Source organism: Schistocerca cancellata, chromosome 6 (genome assembly GCF_023864275.1).
Source record: "Schistocerca cancellata isolate TAMUIC-IGC-003103 chromosome 6, iqSchCanc2.1, whole genome shotgun sequence".
Classification (NCBI taxonomy): domain Eukaryota; kingdom Metazoa; phylum Arthropoda; class Insecta; order Orthoptera; family Acrididae; genus Schistocerca; species Schistocerca cancellata.
Window position 1 is genome coordinate 596,690,871 of NC_064631.1, and position 21,147 is coordinate 596,712,017.

The following is a 21,147-nucleotide window of genomic DNA, read 5'->3' on the forward strand; positions in this document are numbered from 1 at the left end:
AGACCACAACTGGTGCGTGTCCAGGGCACTGCGACCAGTGTGACATACGTGATGACATCTTGCGACCCCCAGCCATACCCTTTCCACACAACACCCGAGACGCCGTTTCAGCAAGACAATGCACTACCACATGTTGCTGCACGAACACGTGCCCTCTTTGTGTCACAGGATGTCAGCCTTTTGCCTTGTCCCGCCAGATCACCAGATTTGTCACCAGTCGAAAATGTGTGGGATGGGGAGAAGAGGAGTTTGTGGCACAACTTGACTAGAAGAAGGGATCGGTTGGTAGGACATGTTCTGAGGCATCAAGGGATCACCAATTTAGTACTGGAGGGCAGCGTGGAGGGTAAAAATCGTAGAGGGAGACCAAGAGATGAATACGCTAAGCAGATTCAGAAGGATGTAGGCTGCAGTAGGTACTGGGGGATGAAGAAGCTTGCACAGGACAGAGCAGCGTGGAGAGCTGCATCAAACCAGTCTCAGGACTGAAGACCACAACAACAACAACAACAACATGGTGAAACGACGGGTGCATGCTGTGACCCAATGCCAGCCATGACAGATTATATTCGTAGGTGACTTCTGGGCATACAGGGTGTGAAATGTAGTGCGCAGAGCCGCCACTTCTAGCAGCAAAAACGGTTCCAATACCGCCGCAAGTCGAACTGCACTTGGAAGACAGATACAGGTATATCAATCGCTGCTATTTCAACTTTACGTCAGAGTTCGTCAATGGTACTGACAAATCAATGTTACTTATTACCGAATGTTGTCAATGGCTGAGAGATCTGGATAACGCCAGTAACAGTCAAACTCCTTCTGCATCGAGGCAGGACAAGACAGCACGGGAAAAATGCGGCTCTGCGTTATCTTGTTGAAATACGACACTACGGACACGACTGAGGGCTAACTTCCAAATCACCTGCTATACTGACCACAGGTGATCGGATTATATGCCCAATGACACCATATACAAAGATGGCAGGTGCTCAGCCCTTATGGCAATAACGAACAAGATCTGGCAGCGTTCGTTCTCCTCGGAGCTTCCACACATGGATACCTTCGTGGCGATGCTGTACGCATTATCGGGGCTCGTCTAGAAAGACGGTGTACTTCCCCTCGTGTGTGCAGTGTCGTAGTCTGGCGCACCGTTGTCAGCGCGCGTGTCTACTGCTGCGCGAAGGGAAGACGCAACTGCCGTCGCCGTGCTGACAGTACGTGGTGCTATAGACGTCGTCGCATTGTCCGTGTGGATATTTGTCTTGCTGCACACAAACCCATTTGCTGATTCGTGGTACGTTACGAGGCCGTACGATCCTGCACGGCCGGGTGTACAAAGTGTCCATCATGTCGGGTGCTAGTGCGTGGGGTCGTTGAGATTCCGCAAGGCGTTGAGTGCGGTCCTCCTGAACCTACTGATTCCATATTAGCATAACAGTTGCAGGATCCCTGCCAACGGGACAATCGATTTCGCAATAACCTGTAATATCAACAGATGACGATCCTGCCACTGGAGAATTCTGATACGTGCAGATTGACATTTCTTCTTCTTACTCGAGGATTAACACGATCTTCTGATAAACAAACAAGGTTTAAACATTATTTGTAAATGAGAAACAAGCTGCAAATCTCACTCGCTTTGCGTAAACTATTAGTCCTACAGAAAAAATGAACAGGACTTTTTGTAGGAAATTTAATATAGTTAAAATATGCACTGGAATGCGTTTTCGCTAGAGGCCATAGATTTCAAATTATTCAATAGAAACGTACTAAAATGACCTACAAATGCGTTTTTCTTGAATAAATTGAAAACCGTGGCCTCAAGTTAAACGTATTCCAGTACAAAATTTAACTACATTAAGTTTCCTACAAAAGGGGTCCAGTTAATTTTTTCTGTTCAAATGGTTCAAATGGCTCTGAGCACTATGGGACTTAACAGCTGAGGTCCTCAGTGCCCTAGAACTTAGAACTACTTAAACCTAACTAATCTAAGGACATCACACACATCCATGCTCGAGGCAGGATTCGAACCTGCGACCGTAGCGGCAGCGCGGTTCCAGACTGAAGCGCCTAGAACCGCTCGGCCACTCCACCCGACAATTTTGTTTTCTGTAGGACTAATATTTCGCGCGTATCGAGTGAGAGAATATGAAAATCTTGCGTGTGGTATTTGAAGGAATTGTGGGCTGCATGAAGCACAGGGATAGGGACAGCTGAATCTCCCTGCTCTTATACAAAGTGTAGATGGTGTTACTCCCACCTACACTGCGCCGTTGTGCTGAAATACTAATCATTTGCAAGTGTAAATTATTGTAGTTTTAATTACAGTTAATTAATTGGGTTTACGTGATTTAATTTGTCTTCTGTAAGTGATTTTTAAAATATCTTATTTTCACAACACTCTGGTGTCGACATCCTTCTTAAATTGTATGAATATGCAGCTCATATGAATTATGGCTGAATCACAAAAGTTTAAACTATAGCCTTGTTAGAAAGCAGATGTTTAAATTTGATCAGTGTACAACCTCCATGGCTGGTTGTAACAGATGAACAGATGTTTCTTTAAAAAAACTGAGCCTTGACTAACTGAAGAACACAGTGACAGATTGAGGCCTTATAAACTCTGGACTGATGCCCATCACATGGTGAGCACCCAGTAGTACATTACTGAGGTCACGATCTCATTTCTGTATTCCTCGCGATAAGAGAGCACCAGAATTATCATTGATTAGAAATGCGAAGGATAACAGTTATGACTCGATCTGATACGTGTCATGGCTGTAAAATCTGGTTTGTTGCATAAGGGAAAATCGAGGTTCTGAGAGGGATTATTCCATAATGTTCACCTTTCCAACGTTCAGATGTCTGTCACACCTGCGCCCATTTCTGTAAAACTTGTGTCTAAAACCGGAGCATCAGAATCTGTTCTGGTATCATGTCAAGCGTTCACCAGCTCATTATGTGAATAACTGGAGTCGACCCGTGTGCGTTGAGATACACTCTGAAAAATTACGTTCCGTAAATGAAGTGGCTGGTCATTCGTTTTAGATTTTTAGCAGCTTTTTTTCGGGCTGTTCCCTGCAATGTGATTGGTAGGCTACTCTGGCTCACACACATCATCCCCTGCGAGATTCCAAATGACCTGAACAGAATACAGGGCGTGGTGACGTGGTGGTAGACTTACTATTTAGCAGGTGTCAAAGAAAATTATTTTAGCTATCGTACTGCGCACGTAATATGTTTCGGACTTCGATTAATTACCTGCAGATCAAAATTTAAGGTCCTGTCGACGATTAGGCGATTTAGGAACATGCAGATCAGAGGTGTTTCGTTGGCACAGGAGACCTTCCTCGTAGCCTCGGACTTACAAATGATCTACATCTACACTACGTGATTACTCTGCTATTCACAATGAAGTGCCTGGCAGAGTGTTCAATGAACCACCTTCATGCTGTCTCTCTACCGTTCAACTCTTGAACGGCACGCAGGAAAAACGAGCACTTAAATTTTTCCGTGCGATCCCTGATTTCTCTTATTTTATCGTGATGATCATTTCTCCCTATGTAGGTGGGTGCCAACAGAATGTTTTCGCAATCGGAGGAGAAAACTGGTGATGTCCAAAAGTTATGGGAACCTAGGAACTTGCTTGGTGCACGGTGATAACGTGTGCACTAAACGATTTCTGGAAACGTTATGACGTGATAAACGTCTTGAATAGTGCAGAAGATATACACGATAGCCTGTGTCCTTTCGCCGACGGCATACAGAACGGCAATACGGGATACGAACCCCACGAATGACAACGCAGGATGCACGACGGCTCCCCGTAATGCGGGACAGACCATCCGGAGTGGTCTGTGGCGACGCTTGCAGTTGTTGCTCTCTGGAGTTCAGCAGAAGCCCTTCTTGCTTCTCGGGCACAGTGTCTCGAATTTAAGTTCTGAAGAAGGGAGGAAGATTAAGGTTTGTCGTTCTGTTGTTACCGTCGGAGCACGTTGTCGAGTTAGGGAAAATACGGAAGGAAATCAGTCGTGTCCGTTTCAGAGGAATCATACTGGCGTTTGTCTCGAGTGGTTTAGGGAACGAAAAATATGTATGATTGGGTTTTCCCTTATCTTCATATGATTTTAGAAGATATTGAACTTCAGTTTAGCGAAGAACTGAAGTATGTGTCTGTGAATCGCTGAAGTGTACTCAGTGATTACCTTCGGAAGTACACTACTGGCCATTAAAATTGCTACACCAAGAAGAAATGCAGATGATAAACGGGTATTCATTGGACAAATATATTATACTAGAAATGACATGTGATTACATTTTCACGCAATTTAGGTGCATAGATCCTGAGAAATCAGTACCCAGAACTACCACCTCTGGCCGTAATAACGGCCTTGATAGCCCTGGGCATTGAGTCAAACAGAGCTTGTATGGCGTGTACAGGTACAGCTGCCCATGCAGCTTCAACACGATACCACAGTTCATCAAGAGTAATGAATGGCGTAATGTGACGAGCCAGTTGCTCGGCCACCATTGACCGGACGTTTTCAATTGGTGAGAGATCTGGAGAATGTGCTGGCCAGGGCAGCAGTCGAACATTTTATGTATCCAGAAAGGCCCGTAAGGGACCTGCAACATGCGGTCGTGCATTATCCTGCTGAAATGTAGGGTTTCGCAGGGACCGAATGAAGGGTACAGCCACGGGTCGTAACACATCTGAAATGTAACGTCCACTGTTCAAAGTGCCGTCATTGCGAATAAGAGGTGACCGAGACGTGTAACCAATGGTACCCCATACCATCACGCCGAGTGATACGCCAGAATGACGATTACGAATACACGCTTCCAATGTGCGTTCACCGCAATGTCGCCTAACACCGATGCGACCATCATGATGCTGTAAACAGGACTTGGATTCATCCGAAAAAATGACGTTTTACCATTCGTGTACCCAGGTTCGTTGTTGAGTACACCATGGCAGCCGCTCCTGTCTGGGATGCAGCGTCAACGGTAACCGCAGCCATGGTCTCCGAGCTGATAGTCCATGCTGCTGCAAACGTCGTCGAACTGTTCGTGCAGATGGTTGTTGTCTTGCAAACGTCCTGATCTGCTGACTCGGGGATCGAGACGTGGCTGCACGATCCTTTACAGCGATGTGGATAAGATGCCTGTCATCTCGACTGCTAGTGATACGAGGCCGTTGGGATCCAGCACGGCGTTCCGTATTACCCTCCTGAACCCACCGATTCCATATTCTGCTAACACTCATTGGATATTGACCAACGCGAGCAGCAATGTCGCGATACAATAAACTGCAATCGTGATAGGCTACAATCCGACCTTTATCAAAGTTGGAAACGTGATGGTATGCATTTCTCCTCCTTACACGAGGCATCCCAACAACGTTTCACCAGGCAACGCCGGTCAACTGCTGTTTGTGTATGAGAAATGGGTTGGAAACTTTCCTCATGTCAGCACGTTGTAGGAGTCGCCACCTTGTGTGAATGCTCTGAAAAGCTAATCATTTGCATATCACAGCATCGTCTTCCTGTCGGTTAAATTTTGCGTCTGTAGCACGTCATCTTCGTGGTGTAGCAATTTTAATTGCCAGTAGTGTACTTCCCAGAACAACTTGATCAACAACTGAATTATAGCTCCTCTCAGTGCAGAACCTCGATCAACACTTAGCCCTAAATAACAACAGCAATTTATTGATATTTCTTCAGAATCCACGCTGCTTGAGATTCGCAGCTTGATGCAGCAGTAGTATCCGCAAGTAGGTAACAAGGCCCTACGAGTTTTGATGCCTTTCGCAACACCCTGCATATGTGAGACAGGTTTTCCAGCACTGACAGTCTTCAACACGAAATAGATCGCCAATGAATGTAGAGAAAGGGATGCGAGTCACAGTTTCTATTCTTGCGCCGAGATCTGAAGAACTGATGTTAAACAACCAAGCTCATCCTTCCCATTTATTTAAATGCAGGAATAACACGTAGTCACATTAAAAGTTGATTAAAATGTGTATTATCAACAGTTAATAAAACAATAACAACTCTTATTCATTTTTTTGGGACTTGATCTCTTACTGCATGATCTTTTTTACTTTTCTGAAAAAAATATGACCTGTCAAATACTATGTCCGGATTTCGTGAAAAATTTTTAAAAATTATAAATCTTATGTGGGAAGTGGTTTATTTTTTATGAATGGTTCGTGCTATATATAGGACAACATCCAATAACGCCTAACATCTTGTGATAACAGTTTCGGGATGGATGATGCAAAATTTGATAATAAACAATAAGATATATACATGTACTAGCATAGCTGAGTTTATGTAACACAATTACAATTACTACGCATTACTGTCCACATTTATTAGAAATAGGACTAATTCAGTTTCCATTAGCTCTATTCGTTATGAAAGTTAATGAAGCAGTTTATGTACTTGTTCAAGCATAATGTTGCACTGCACTTCAGACACGATATATATGAGATTTTCCTCTGCCGTCTGGATACTTGCAACGACCAGGTAAGTGTCATCTATCCTATCCTGCTGCACTTGACGCAGCAGAAAATCTGCCACAGGACCTGTCTTATTCTTCTTACTTTCCAGCAGTTTTTCGATTCCGCTGCCTGGCCTACCGCGTTTCTTGAATAAGGGTTTCCCGTTTTATAGGTAGCATCTGCAACTGCTATCCTGAAATCGACAAGGGGTATGCAGTCTGTATTTCTTCGTCTCCATATCACTCAGCAGTTCACTGAAGCTAGATCAACTAGATGAAAGAATTTCTTCAAGCGCAATTTTTTGAGCTGATTTGAATTCTATAATTTCCAAGCATTGACTCTAATAGAATAACACCCCATATAGTCATTGTAGCATCACCAAGAGTATAGAAAAGGTACGATTTTGTATTCTTCTTCAGCCCTGAAAAGCGTCTTCTTTTCGCCTTCTGGTTTGGATCCAACATGCGTTGACAAAGTGTAGACTACACTGTTGTCAAAAGGCGAGACTGCTGACAGCTGTACGCAATATGCTGTTACTACCTTTTTCTCCGATTAAGGAAAGGCAAACCTACGTTTCTAGCATTTGTAGACTTAGAGAAAGCTTTTGACAATGTTGACTGGAATACTCTCTTTCAAATTCTAAAGGTGGCAGGGGTAAAATACAGGGAGCGAAAGGCTATTTACAATTTGTACAGAAACCAGATGGCAGTTATAAGAGTCGAGGGACATGAAAGGGAAGCAGTGGTTAAGAAGGGAGTAAGACAGGGTTGTAGCCTCTCCCCGATGTTATTCAATCTGTATATTGAGCAAGCAGTAAAGGAAACAAAAGAAAAATTCGGAGTAGGTATTAAAATCCATGGAAAAGAAATAAAAACGTTGAGGTTCGCCGATGACATTGTAATTCTGTCAGAGACAGCAAAGGACTTGGAAGAGCAGTTGAATGGAATGGATGGTGTCTTGAAGGGAGGATAAAAGATGAACATCAACAAAAGCAAAACGAGGATAATGGAATGTAGTCGAATTAAGTCGGGTGATGTTGAGGGTATTATATCAGGAAATGAGACACTTAAAGTAGTAAAGGAGTTTTGCTATTTGGGGAGCAAAATAACTGATGATGGTCGAAGTAGAGAGGATATAAAATGTAGACTGGCAATGGCTAGGAAAGCGTTTCTGAAGAAGAGAAATTTGTTAACATCGAGTATAGATTTAAGTGTCAGGAAGTCATTTCTGAAAGTATTTATATGGAGTGTAGCCATGTATGAAAGTGAAACATGGACGGTAAATAGTTTGGACAAGAAGAGAATAGAAGCTTTCGAAATGTGGTGCTACAGAAGAATGCTGAAGATTAGATGGGTAGATCACATAACTAATGAGGAAGTATTGAATGGCATTGGGGAGAAGAGAAGTTTGTGGCACAACTTGACCAGAAGAAGGGATCGGTTGGTAGGGCATGTTCTGAGGCATCAAGGGATCACCAATTTAGTATTGGAGGGCAGCGTGGAGGGTAAAAATCGTAGGGGGAGACCAATAGATGAATACACTAAGCAGATTCAGAAGGATGTAGGTTGCAGTAGGTACTGGGAGATGAAGAAGCTTGCACAGGATAGAGTAGCATGGAGAGCTGCATCAAACCAGTCTCAGGACTGAAGACCATAACAACAACACCTTTTTCTCCATGCTGTCTCGACCATTATTCTTCATTTCTGCTTCCTTGGGCCAAAATAAATAAGGTACCCGAATGATCCCGACTGTGAGCCTGTCTGTGCAAGACGCACAGCAATATCGCTGCTACCTCCTGGGTCCACAACACCAGGTGTTGTAACATTAGTCTGAGCTCCAGCAAAGCTTTCATTAATCATCGCTGAACTCAGACACCCCACTGGGAGAAAAAGCTGTGAACCCCCATTTATGGCGCTACAGTCTGGAACCGCGCGAGCGCTACGGTCGCAGGTTCGAATCCTGCCTCGGGCATGGATGTGTGTGATGTCCTTAGGTTAGTTAGGTTTAAGCAGTTCTACGTTCTAGGGGACTGATGGCCTCAGAAGTTAAGTCCCATAGTGCTCAGAGCCATTTCAATCAAATCCACCACATTTATGTGGTTTACTAGGGTTGTGTTGCTTAAGTGAAGACCTGCACTACGTCGAAATAATCTGTTCACCCACAGCTGAGAATTCCTCTTTGGTGCGTGAGACAATCCTTCACGAAATTGGTCTAGCAGTGTATGAATTTTATAAAGTCTGTCATAGATGGTCTCACCTGCGTCGACTACATTACTCCTATCGCAGAAGTGTATGAAATGTTTTATTCCTTTGCATCGATTACAACTAATTATGTCACTAATAGATGTGTGACCAAGGTATTTACACCTATAATGTCTTGTTGCTGGAAGTTGAGTAACTGACATGAACAAGGCCGTGACAATAAATTTTTTAGTTTCTCCTGCACTAAAATTTACACATTTATAGAGTGTGCGTTGTATAGAATACAAATTACATTGTTCGTCTGTGTACTGCACTATGTCTTTAGCAAAGAAATATTGCAACCATTCTGCTGCAGAGTCAATTTCCAATGTTTCCTGGGGAAGGACACTACTTCCGGCTAATTTTGTCTCACCACCCCCTCTAATCAAATTCCTGGATTATAATGTGTTGCAGTTTTCTCCACCTTAGTCGAAGATTTTGAGTTTCGTTTCATTGACGTAATCCTGTCTGCAAGAGGAATGTTTTCATGGTCACAATCATCAGTAGGCCTAATGTGGCTCTCACATTGTGTTTCTGACTCCGTTTCTGGTATCACATTTTTTTTTATTTCCTTTATTATAACAGTTGGACATAATATCATCATCACTATCTGACTCCGAACAAAAAACAAGAAGTCCATTTCGTGAATGTGTTTCCCGTAGACAATACTTCGTCATCTGACAGATCAGGATTCTTACTAACATTTCCGTGCTCTATATATCTTATTGTGGCTGAAGAGCCGTAAAACTAAAGAGCCGTAAAACTACGCTACATTACTTACCGTAACACAGCTCAAAAGAGAGTAGGAAAACTTCTATTATGTTGAATGTTTACTCTAGATTACCAAGATTGCATATTGTGCCATATGCATCACAGTCCTATTTTTGAGTATTGTGTGTATTTAATGGGCAAATATATAAACTAACCTGTTTATAAATATTCACAGATGTCCTTTCCCCCTTAGAAGTAATACAAACATTGAAATGAGATGTTTACTGTAACAAATACAATGGTCTGTATGATCGAATTGGATGTAATCAGCTCATAGTATAAACCAAAGATTCACACCACTTAATTCCTTCTCTCTCAATAGATGGCATTTGCAACTTTCACAGCTACGCATAACTGTGTACCATATGTTACAACACAAAGTTTCCAAATTTACCTCAAATATGAGTTCACAATTAGAAAAGTGGTGTGTGCCATATCTGTCTCAGTAAGTGGTAAGGGGTTAAGCTTATTTACCGCATATTCCGAGTCGGATGTCACGAGCGAAAGGAACTGCTAGTGTCTATGTTCAAGACAAGGGAAACGTGGCCCAAAAGGGTGAAAACCACTGTGTACAAGTGCATAAGCTTTAAATGGCGGAGGGGGGGGGGGGGGATCGATCTCGACGTAGTCTCCAGTCAAAGAAAGAGAACGACGTTTGGACTAGCAGAGAGAGACAGAGTACTGCGATCTGAATCTTGGTCCGAGGGAGTTGCATGTATTTGTGTTGACTAATAAAGCTGACGCATATGCACCCGCCTCCTTCCTTATTTATGGTAATCGTAAATTCTGGCACGTCCTACGATCTACCCACAGGCACGAACACTGATCAGCCAGAACACTATGACCACCTTTGGCACGGATACCATCGGCGACCCATCGTGGCATGGAAGCAATGAGGCCTTGTTTGGTCGCTGGAGGGAGTTGGTACCACATCTTGTAATATCTCTTTATATTCGATGAATTGTTCTGATACAATTCTACCCTTGAATGACGTTTACAAATTTTCTGTCTTCATACTCGCACAATCCATGCGCAAAATAGTTTCATACAATAGCTATGCCATGAGCGCATAAGTATTCTTTGAAGTACTCTCTCTGGTGGTTGTTAAAAAAAAAGGAAAGAGGGCTTCCGAGATTGTCTTCGTGCCGATTAGCCTGTGCTTGGTTTGGAAGAACTGTAATCTGATTATTGAGATTTATTACAGAAGATAACTGATATGAACTGTACGATTAAAAAGGAAATATATATATATATATATTGCTCCTTCAAAAAAAGGTGTGTATGTGACATTAGGGAATTAATGATATTTATCGATATATTGCGTAGTTGTTAATCAGAAGGGACTTCCGAAAGACTGGATACGAACCTGCATTTAATATTCCAAGAGCTCCATTGCTTCTTCGGAAGGTTAAACTTCATCAAAGCCAAATATCCGCTTGATCTGAGGTTTCCCGACTGATTATACAACGCTCCCAAAATTACGAGGCATTTTATTTGTACAGAATAGCAGACTGCCGCAAAGCACGAGCCTGCAGAGAAGAAGAATCATCGCCTGATTTCATTCTAACAAGTAAAATTTCTGAATCATTTTTAGTGACTGAGCTATGACTGTGTTTCCTATCATGAATGATTGATTACTCGAACGAATTGAGAGCTACAGAATTACATAACCACGTAGATAGGAGAAAAAATTACAGTGGCGACCGTGACAGGACTCTCTTGGATTGTTATATATTATATGTATTTTTTGTTTCATGAAAACCAACGAGAACGAGAGGTAACTAATCTGAAGAGAGATTCGGTGCCCATTGTAAAAGATTGCGGATACCAAGAAACGATTTCAACTATTGGACAACACCGAGACTACAGAACAAGGCCAGAGAAATCTAATTTTTTTATCCTGTAGTTAAAATAGTTTGAAATCAATTTAGAAAGAACTTTTTTCCAGATAGTAGTTAGATTGTAGAACTGTATATAGTGTGATTTTCGTATCTGGACATTGAACTTTATACCATCTGTGAAGTAATTTGAAAGTTAAGTGTGTCTACGACAGTAAATTTGAAACTGTATTTAGTGACTGGAACCTGATATTGACAGTTATTTAATGGTATTGACTAGAGCGGCATTTAAAATGTCATTGAATCAGCAACGAGACGTGCAACAGCCTTCAGCTGTTTGCGCAGAAGCAGAGGCCACGGATAGTAACTCTGAGACTCTTTTGGCTAGCGGTAGCAATATAAATAATCCCGCAGGTTCAGAAAACATTCATACAACAGCTGATCAGACTGTTGTTGACACATTAGTTGTTATTATGCAACAGTTGTCTCTATTAGCCGAAGGCCAAGCGGAGGTAAAACGAGACTTATCCGTTATACAAAATGAACTCCAAAATCAATTAGCCGTAAATCAAACAGAATTACAAAATCAGTTAAGAGCAACCTTTACCGAATTAGATCAGAGATTAAATACCCAGACACAAGAAATAAAAGAACAGGCAGAAAGGACCGAACAGAATCTTATTGCTCAAATTGAGCAGGTCCGCCAACAATGCCAAGAAAACAATAGTAAATTAAAAGCGGAATTAACCGAATATGTATCCGTCAAAATTGACACGATACAAAAACAAGTAGAACTGTTTCCTCAAGTAATACGAGCTCAAGAGGACATACAGTGTTCCGTAGCTACGATACCAGAAATTATAGAATCCCAAGATAATCTAAAGAAGCAATTTGACGAAGTGAAGGACAAACAGAAGACAGTGGAACATAGAATGAATGTACTTGCGGGAAAGTTTTCAGAAATGACATTAGAGCGGCAAAATTTTCCTTCGGAAACCATAGAAGAAACTGTGAAAGTAGCTTTAAAGTCAATTTCAGAGAGTTCCGAGGATAATTTTTTCAACAAAGGGTTAAAGGAAGTTCGAGAACAACTTGGCGAAGAATTCTCGCGTTGGAAAGAAAATATCGAAAGATCACTAAATCTCTCGCAGGAGGATTTAGAAACACCGAGAAGTAGGAAACAACATTCTCAATCTGCGCGTGAAATTCCGTCCATGTCAAGATCCGATGTAGACAGAACTGGAACGTCAGAAGTTAGATTCGATATAACGGATAGCCACAGGGAAAAGTACGAACAGGATGATTTTTGGAATCGTAGTAGCGTTGAGGAGAAGATGATTAAACAGAGACAATTTCAAATCTTTAACCCTGACAAAAAGAATGTTCATCCTGTAGTCTTTATTCGAAGTTTCAGTGGTCTATTTCCACGATCTTGGACAGAATGGCAAAAGATTAGTTTTGTATCTGGATATATACAAGGATCAGGAGCATTGTGGGCATCCGAACAAACAATTTCTTGTAAATGTTACAAAGAATTTGAGCAGGCTTTTCTAGCAAAATATTGGTCTGCTGGAATACAAGAAAGACTTAGGCAGGAAGTATTATATCCTGAGCCTTTCTCATTTTCTAGAGGATCTCTAAAGAGATATTTTGAGAAATACATTGATAAATCTTTGTATTGGGATGTACCGATTCCTTTGCCGGATATACTTAGAATACTCAAGTCCAGACTACCCACCAGTATAAGGAATCAGCTGTTATATATAAATGATAAGGATATAGACTCATTTACGACTACGCTTGATCGTATTGATATAATTGAGGAGGACAATAAAAGGGCAAGAGAAATGTCATATCAAAGAAGAGCAACAGAAGCGAATCCGAGCTGCAACTCGAGTGGGAATGGCAGTAATGGTAGCAGTAACAATAATCATAACCAACTACACTCTCCGAGGAGACTTAGCAATGGACAAAATGCAAACAATAATTATTACCATAACGGAAACTTTAGTAATGGTGCAGCGAGGGGCTATTTTAAGAACAGTAGGAATTTTAATCAATATAATCCAATGTATGGCAACACAGGACAGTTCTACCAACACCAGCAAAACACCAACAATAATTACAGGAATCAAGCGAGACAATATAGACCGAATTCACCACAACAACCGATAATCACTGAAGTAGCTGAAGAGACAAATACCAATCGGACCAACAGTCAGTCAAACTAAACGTGACCGCATCGTGCCTCGGAGGAGCGGTCAGGGGATCTGTTAGGGGCGAAACAGTAAAATTACAATTGTTAAGATATAATGATGGTGAGCTGTTGACTGAAGAGTTAACAAAGGATTTAATAACGTGTCATAATGACAGATCGAGTGTTCCGGTATCGGAAGTATTTGTTGAAATAGAGGAAGTTCCAACGAATGTGATATTGGACACCGCCGCTTCCGCCAATGTCATCTCAGGCGCTCTTTTTCGGAGAATTAGTAGGAAGAAGAAGGTACCAATTTTGCCGGTACAGAACTGCAAAATCATCGGAGCTGTTGGAGCACGCTCTCCCAATGTCAAAATACAAACACAATTAGAGATGAAAATGGGAAATGTAGCAATAAAATGCACGTTCCTTGTAGTGGAGAAGTTATTAGTGGACTGTATTCTTGGTACTGGGAGTATGCAGGAGTACGAGTGTCAGATTGATTTTTTGGAAGGAATAGTTAAATTTAGATTAAATGGAGAAGAGATAGCACTGGATTTAAATAGAAAGGAAATGGTGCATGAGAAATATTGTTGCGGTGCCATAATTCAATTAATTGACACTACAAACGGTTGTTGGAAGGAGCTTTCGAAGGATTTGATACAACAGGAGGACTTTAACCAAACAACAATGATAAAAGCTAGTGAATCAAATCAGCTTACTGGAGAACAAAGGCAGCAGCTTCATTATTTGTTAGAGGCGTATGAAGAGATTTTTGATGTGAAACCAGGAATTATTAAAGGGTATATTTGTCACCTACAAGTGAAGCCACATCAGACTTACTGTTACACGCACTATCCGATCCCCTGGCGTTTAAAACAATCTGTTCAAAGGGAGATAAATAGAATGTTAGAATGGAACTTGATTGAGCCATCAACTAGTCCATATTGTTCTCCGCTCTTAGTCGTTCCAAAACCTGGAGGCAACGTAAGATTAGTTCTGGATGCGAGAGAGATTAATAAAATAATAGTACCTGTAAGAACTCATCCGGAAAATATAGACGAATTAATTCAAAATTTCCAGGATATTTCGTACTTAACTAGTGTTGATTTGAGAAGTTCGTACTGGCAGGTCCAAATGGATGAAGAATCTAGGAAATATACCGCATTTATCTATGCTGGGAGAAGTTACCAATTTAGAGTCGTCCCGTTCGGACTTAATATTAGTGCCGGAATATTTATTTCAGCGTTGGATTATGTTCTTGGACCAGAATTGCGTAGTCGTATAACTGTGTTTGTTGACGACTTATTAATAGCCACGAAAACATGGGAAGAGCATTTGCATATTTTGGAAAGGATTTTTGCTGTTTTCAAGAAAACCGGAATTACAGTAAACTTACAAATGTCTCATTTTGCTTTACCACAAATTAAGTTCTTAGGACATATGATAGATGCGAAAGGTATCCTGCCTACGAGAAGAAGATAAGTGCAATTCGCAATTTTCCATCACCACGGAATAAAAGACAGGTGAAGGTATTTATAGGTATGGCATCGTTCTTCCGTCGTTTCATAAAGACTCAAGCCATGAATTCTGAGGCATTAAACCGGCTTCTACGGAAGGATGTGCCATGGCAATGGACTGAAGAATGTGAACTAGCTTTTCGAGACATTAAAGACCAACTCGTTAACGCATCCTTATTATATCACCCTGATATGAATTGTGAGTTCTGTCTGTCCACGGATTCATCGGATGTTGGATTAGGTGCTTGTCTCTTCCAAATAAGGAAAATAAAAGAGGTACCAACATTCTGTCCGATAGCATTTGCTAGTCGAGTGTTATCGCCCTGTGAAAGAGCCTATACGACCACAGAACTTGAAGCACTTGCGGTTATCTGGGCATTCAAGAAGTTTAACTATTATTTATATGGTTCGAAAACGATTGTGTATTGTGACCATCAATCACTAACCTTTTTGCAAACATGTAAATGATTACATCCTAGACTGTCACGTTGGACAATGACACTACAACAGTACCAATTTAAAATTATTCATGTGTCTGGCAAAGAAAATATTATTGCGGATGCGCTGTCAAGATCCCCAGAAGGTTTAACGCCGGAAATAGAATCAGTAAATACTTCGGATTTTCCAGTATTACTGTTGCAGGACAATATCTACAAGACTTATTATGTACATCTTTGTAGAGATATGGGAAATTTACAACGAAAAGACCCTCGATGGAAGAAGATAATTCAGCTAAAGGAACAACAAAATTCAAGGGCTAGTTTAGATCATTATAAATTAGTAAATGGAGTATTATTCTTCAGACGTGGGAAGGACAACAATCCACGGTGGTGTGTATGTATCCCGAAGGAATATGAGGAAAAATTAATTTGGTTTACCCACTTATCATGGGGACATTTTGGTGTAATTAAATGTGCCAATAAAATAGGAGCATACTGTTATTTTCCGAATATTCGGAGAAAGGTGCACCAAACAATACAAAACTGTTTACTCTGTCAAAAGGCAAAACCGGATAATAGAGGTAGTAAGAATGTTCTGCATTCAATTATTCCACGAGAGCCAAGGGCGTTAATTTCGTGTGATATCTGCGGCCCTCTCCCACGATCAAGAGGAGGAGTCAAATTCATTGTTGGATTCTTTGACGTGTTTACAAAATATGTAAAACTATATCCATTAAAGTGTGCTACTGCCAGAGCTGTTGTAGTGAGATTGGTGCGTGACTATCTTCCGCATGTAGGTTTACCGAAATCCATAATTACAGATAATGCCAGAATTTTTACTGGATTTAAATGGAAGCAAACATTAACACAGCTTGGTATTCGACAAATTTTGACATCATGTTACCATCCACAAGGTAGTCCAATAGAACGAGTTTTCCGAGAATTAAACCGATTTATGCGTACATACTGTCACAGTAAACAAACATCATGGGCTGATTATTTGTCAGAATTTGAAGAAATATTTAATAATCTGACACATACCTCAACTAACTTTACTCCAACAGAGCTTATGTTTAGTCAGATTGAAAAGAACTTCTGGATAAACCATCTGCCAAAGTATGAAGACCAGAATTTAAAATGGGAGGAAAAGATTCGACTCGCACTTGTCAATTTAACAAAAAAGGCAATACAACGGAAATTGACATATGGTAAACGGATTCACCGGATTCAGACGTTTCATCTTGGAGAAAAGGTTTTATTGAGGCGACACATCCATTCCTCGAAACTGATGAAGAACATAAAGAAATGGAATCTTATTTATACCGGACCATATGTTATTGTAAATATACCAAATCCTCAACGGTAGTGAAGGCGGAGAGAACGAATCTCGGTACGGTGGAACTAGCGGAAGAGGCACATAATACAATAAATCCACCTTGCGTCTGACTTGTAACAAGCGGCACTGTGGTCGGCGTCTGTTCACCAGAGGTGCGGCCGTAATACAAATTCTGGAACTAACCACTCCAGTCTTAACCACTGAGCTTTTCTGAGCTCAACCCTTTGACTCTAAGAACTATTATGGAGCGTTTTAGTAATTACAAAATTACCCCAGGTGGTAACAAATCCTCCGCCATCAGTGGCGCAACTAGTCTATCGGATTCTGGGGAGACTAGGCCGAAACGCTATATCCCAAACCAGAGGAAATCGAAGTCTTTTGACCGACTCATGCCCAAGGTCGAAACATTTTTTGGAACTATCAATATTAACTCTCTCTTGGCACCAGGAAAACTCTATAAATTAGGAGACACACTAAAAGAACAAAATATCAAAATTTTAGCCCTGCAAGAAACAAGGTTGCCTGATGAGAATACCATGGATTTTGGAAACTACCGATTGTTTAAAAGTAAAACAGACAAAAGAATTCTTAAAAACACTCCGCATCTGGGTGTTGCATTCGCAATTTCGCAAGACATTCTTGGCTCCGCAATCGAAGTAAATCCAGTAAACAACAGACTAATGACAATTTCCATGAAATGTGCAAATAAAATGTACTGTTTAATTAACGCACACATGCCTATGAACCAGGAGAATAAAACAAATCCAGAAAAAGTAAATAAGTCATGGGAAGTGTTAGAGAATACAGTCTCCAAAATTCCTCAAAATTATGTAAAGATTTTAATGGGTGATTTTAATGCACAGTTAGGGAAAGAGAGAAAATTTAGAAAAACGGTCGGTGAATTCCCTGCACATAAATGGACCAATCAAAATGGAAAGAGGCTGGTAGAATTTTGCAGAAATTTCAATCTCAAAATTATGTCAAGTCATTTTAAGAAAAAACCTTCAAAACAAAAAACATGGCGATCACCTAACAAGGACATAGGTGAATTCCAAATTGACCATATTGCAATCTCGTATCCATGTCACAAAGAAATTTTAAATGTTCAAGTTCGTAAAGGCGCCAATATTGACTCAGACCATTACTTAACCCGTGTGAAACTAAAGCTAAAACCCCAAAAGTTCAACAAAAGGACACCATTAATCCCCAAATTTGACACCAGTAAAATCCAACCATCATTATTAGCAGACGAATTTGACAAAACAAGTGCACAAAATTGGGAACAACTCAAACACAAGATTATCAAAACAGCTCAAGATCAAATTCCTTTACGAAAACACAAGAAACATGCTTGGTGGAATGAAAACTGTGATCATGCAATCAAAGCCAGACAAGAGACATTTAAAGCATGGAATAGCAACAAGACAGAAGACACATATGATACATTCCTGACAACTAGAAAAGACACTTCAAAACTAATTAGACAAACAAAAAGACAATATGAGAATAGTCAACTCTTAGAAATTGAAGAAGATTTTCAGAAATACAATACCAGAAATTTTTATAGAACTTTTAAAACCAAAATAAAGGGGTACCAACCCCAGAATCTTTGCTTCAAGAAGGAAAATGGACAGTTGGCTCTTAACAACCAAGAAAATTGCAAAGAACTTTCTAAATATTTTAAGAATCTTCTAAATTGCCCCGAGCCCACAGAAAGATTTCCACCAAAAATTCCCCAACAATGCAATCCAGTTTCACTTGCACCAAATGAAGAGGAAATCATTAAAGAAATTCATAGGTTGAAAAACAACAAAGCATCTGGTGAAGATGGAATTGTTGCAGAACTTTTAAAGGCAGCTGGTCCAAAAATCGTTAAAGAAATTACTTCAATCATGCAAAACATTTGGCAAACTGAAAAAATTCCTGATGAATGGAAAACCGCCTTGATTCACCCACTTCATAAGAAGGGAGACAAAACTGATGTTAATAATTACAGAGGAATTTCTCTTCTTCCAGTCACATACAAAATCCTCTCTCAATGTCTTCTGAACCGAGCACAACAACAACTTGAATGGAAAATTGGCGAATATCAAGCAGGTTTCAGGCCAAATAGATCTTGCCCAGAACAGATTTTAGTCCTCAAACTAATTCTCAGACATCAAAAAATTTACAATAAAAAACTAGTTTGTACCTTTGTAGATTTTAGAAAGGCTTATGACTCAGTGGATCGTGAATCTCTTTTCCAATTTGTGAAAGAACAAGGCCTGGATCCTAAAACCACGGCAATTATCAGAGACACGCTAACTGGTACAAAATCAAAAGTAAAGTTCAGAGGAGAAATTTCAGAATCCTTTGAAATAAAAACAGGCGTGAGGCAAGGTGATGGACTCTCTCTGTTGCTGTTTAACTGCGTTCTAGAAAAAGTAATACAAGAGTGGCGCAAACGAAAATTGGAGTTCAAAATTGACCAACCAGTGAAATTAGGACGAACAAATATTCGAATAGACTGTTTGGCCTTTGCAGACGACTTGGTTATTCTAACGCAGGACATCCAAATTGCTCAGAAACAAATAGAAATTCTTAAAGAAACAGCAGAAAGAGTAGGTCTCCAAATCTCATTTGAAAAAACACAGTATATGACTAGCAACAAACTGGCACCCAAACTTTTGGAAACTAAGTATGGAAAAATCAAAAGAGTTTCGCAATTCAAATATTTAGGTGAAACAATCTCAGAGACTGGTCTAGAAAAAATTGGAAATGAAATTCGTTGTCAAAAGATGGAGACAGCTTTTAGACTTACAAAAGACATCTACAACAAGAAATGTCTCTCGAGGTACTCTAAATTGAGACATTACAACACGGTCATAAAACCAGAGTGCCTTTATGGGGCTGAAACGCTAATTTTAAACAGAAAAAAGGACATTCAAGAAATCCAAAAAAGAGAAAGAAAAGTAATCAGAAAAATTCTAGGTCCAAAATATACTGAAGAAGGAACATACAGGCTAAGAGCAAATAGTGAAATTCAACAATACACTAGCATATATTCGGATATGAAAAAACGCAGATTAAAATTTTATGGGCATATTAAAAGAATGGATGCTACCAGACTAACTAAACAAGTAGTGGAATTCTACGAAAATCGAAGTAAAGCTAAATTTGAGACAATAAAATGGATTGCTGCTATAAAAGAGGACATGAAAGAGGCAGATATAAAACAAGATGAAATTCAAGACAGAAAATTATTTAGGCAAAAAATTCATGACTGGGTAGTTGGTCAAGCTGAAAAACCAAAGAAAACTGGAACCACATGGTCTGATGAAAGGAAAAGAGCTCATTCCGAGAGAATGAAAACAATTTGGGCAGAGAGAAAGTCTAAAAGAAAATAACTGAATGCCCCGTGATTGTACTTCGCGTGGTCCAGTAGGGCCCAAACGTGAATAATAATAAATCCTGGATCATACTTGTTGGCATATCCCGAATCGAAAAGAATAAAGGGATTATTTCCGCATAATGATATTAAGAAATTTTTTGAAGGATCGTAGATCTGTGATACCAAATATGGAGAAGAATTTAGAGTGGAATTTGACTATGAGTCGAATGTGTATATAAATATCAAGAAGTTTATGTTGTCTAGAGGTTAAGAGACAGTGAGATTACTCCTGTGATAGGTTAAGAGATAGTGAGATTACTCCTGTGATAGGTTAAGAGACAGTGAGATTGCTCCTGTGATAGGTTAAGAGACAGTGAGATTACTCCTGTGATAGGGTAAGAGACAGTGAGATTACTCTTGTGATAGGTTAAGAGACAGTGAGATTACTCCTGTGATAGTTTAGCAAAAATTTTAAGATAGGTGGAAGAAATTGTTAAATACTAGTGTTTGTAAGTGTGGACTATAAGCAGAAGCCATAGTGATATACAATGAAAATGCATCTACATTTCCTCAAGACACGGCACTTATGTGAGAATTGCGTGTGAATCTTGAACAGTGTGGGATATGTAGGTAAATACGCTGTGTGTATGATGTGCGCTGTTCGCGCAAGATAACAAATGAACTGTGAAATGAAGCAACAGTCGATAATGTCACTGTTGCAAACAATTGAAGAAACTCTCTGGTTGCGCGAGAGAAAATTATTATAATTTTTAGATTTTTCATTATGCCTTCTTTACCAGGAGAATTAATTTAAGAATTTTAATTAACATTTTAAGAATAGCAGTTTGTGTGTTTCATATTATGGACATAATTGTTGAAATATATTTCCATGAATGTTCATGAAAGGATGAAGAAGATTCTGCGAGTGGA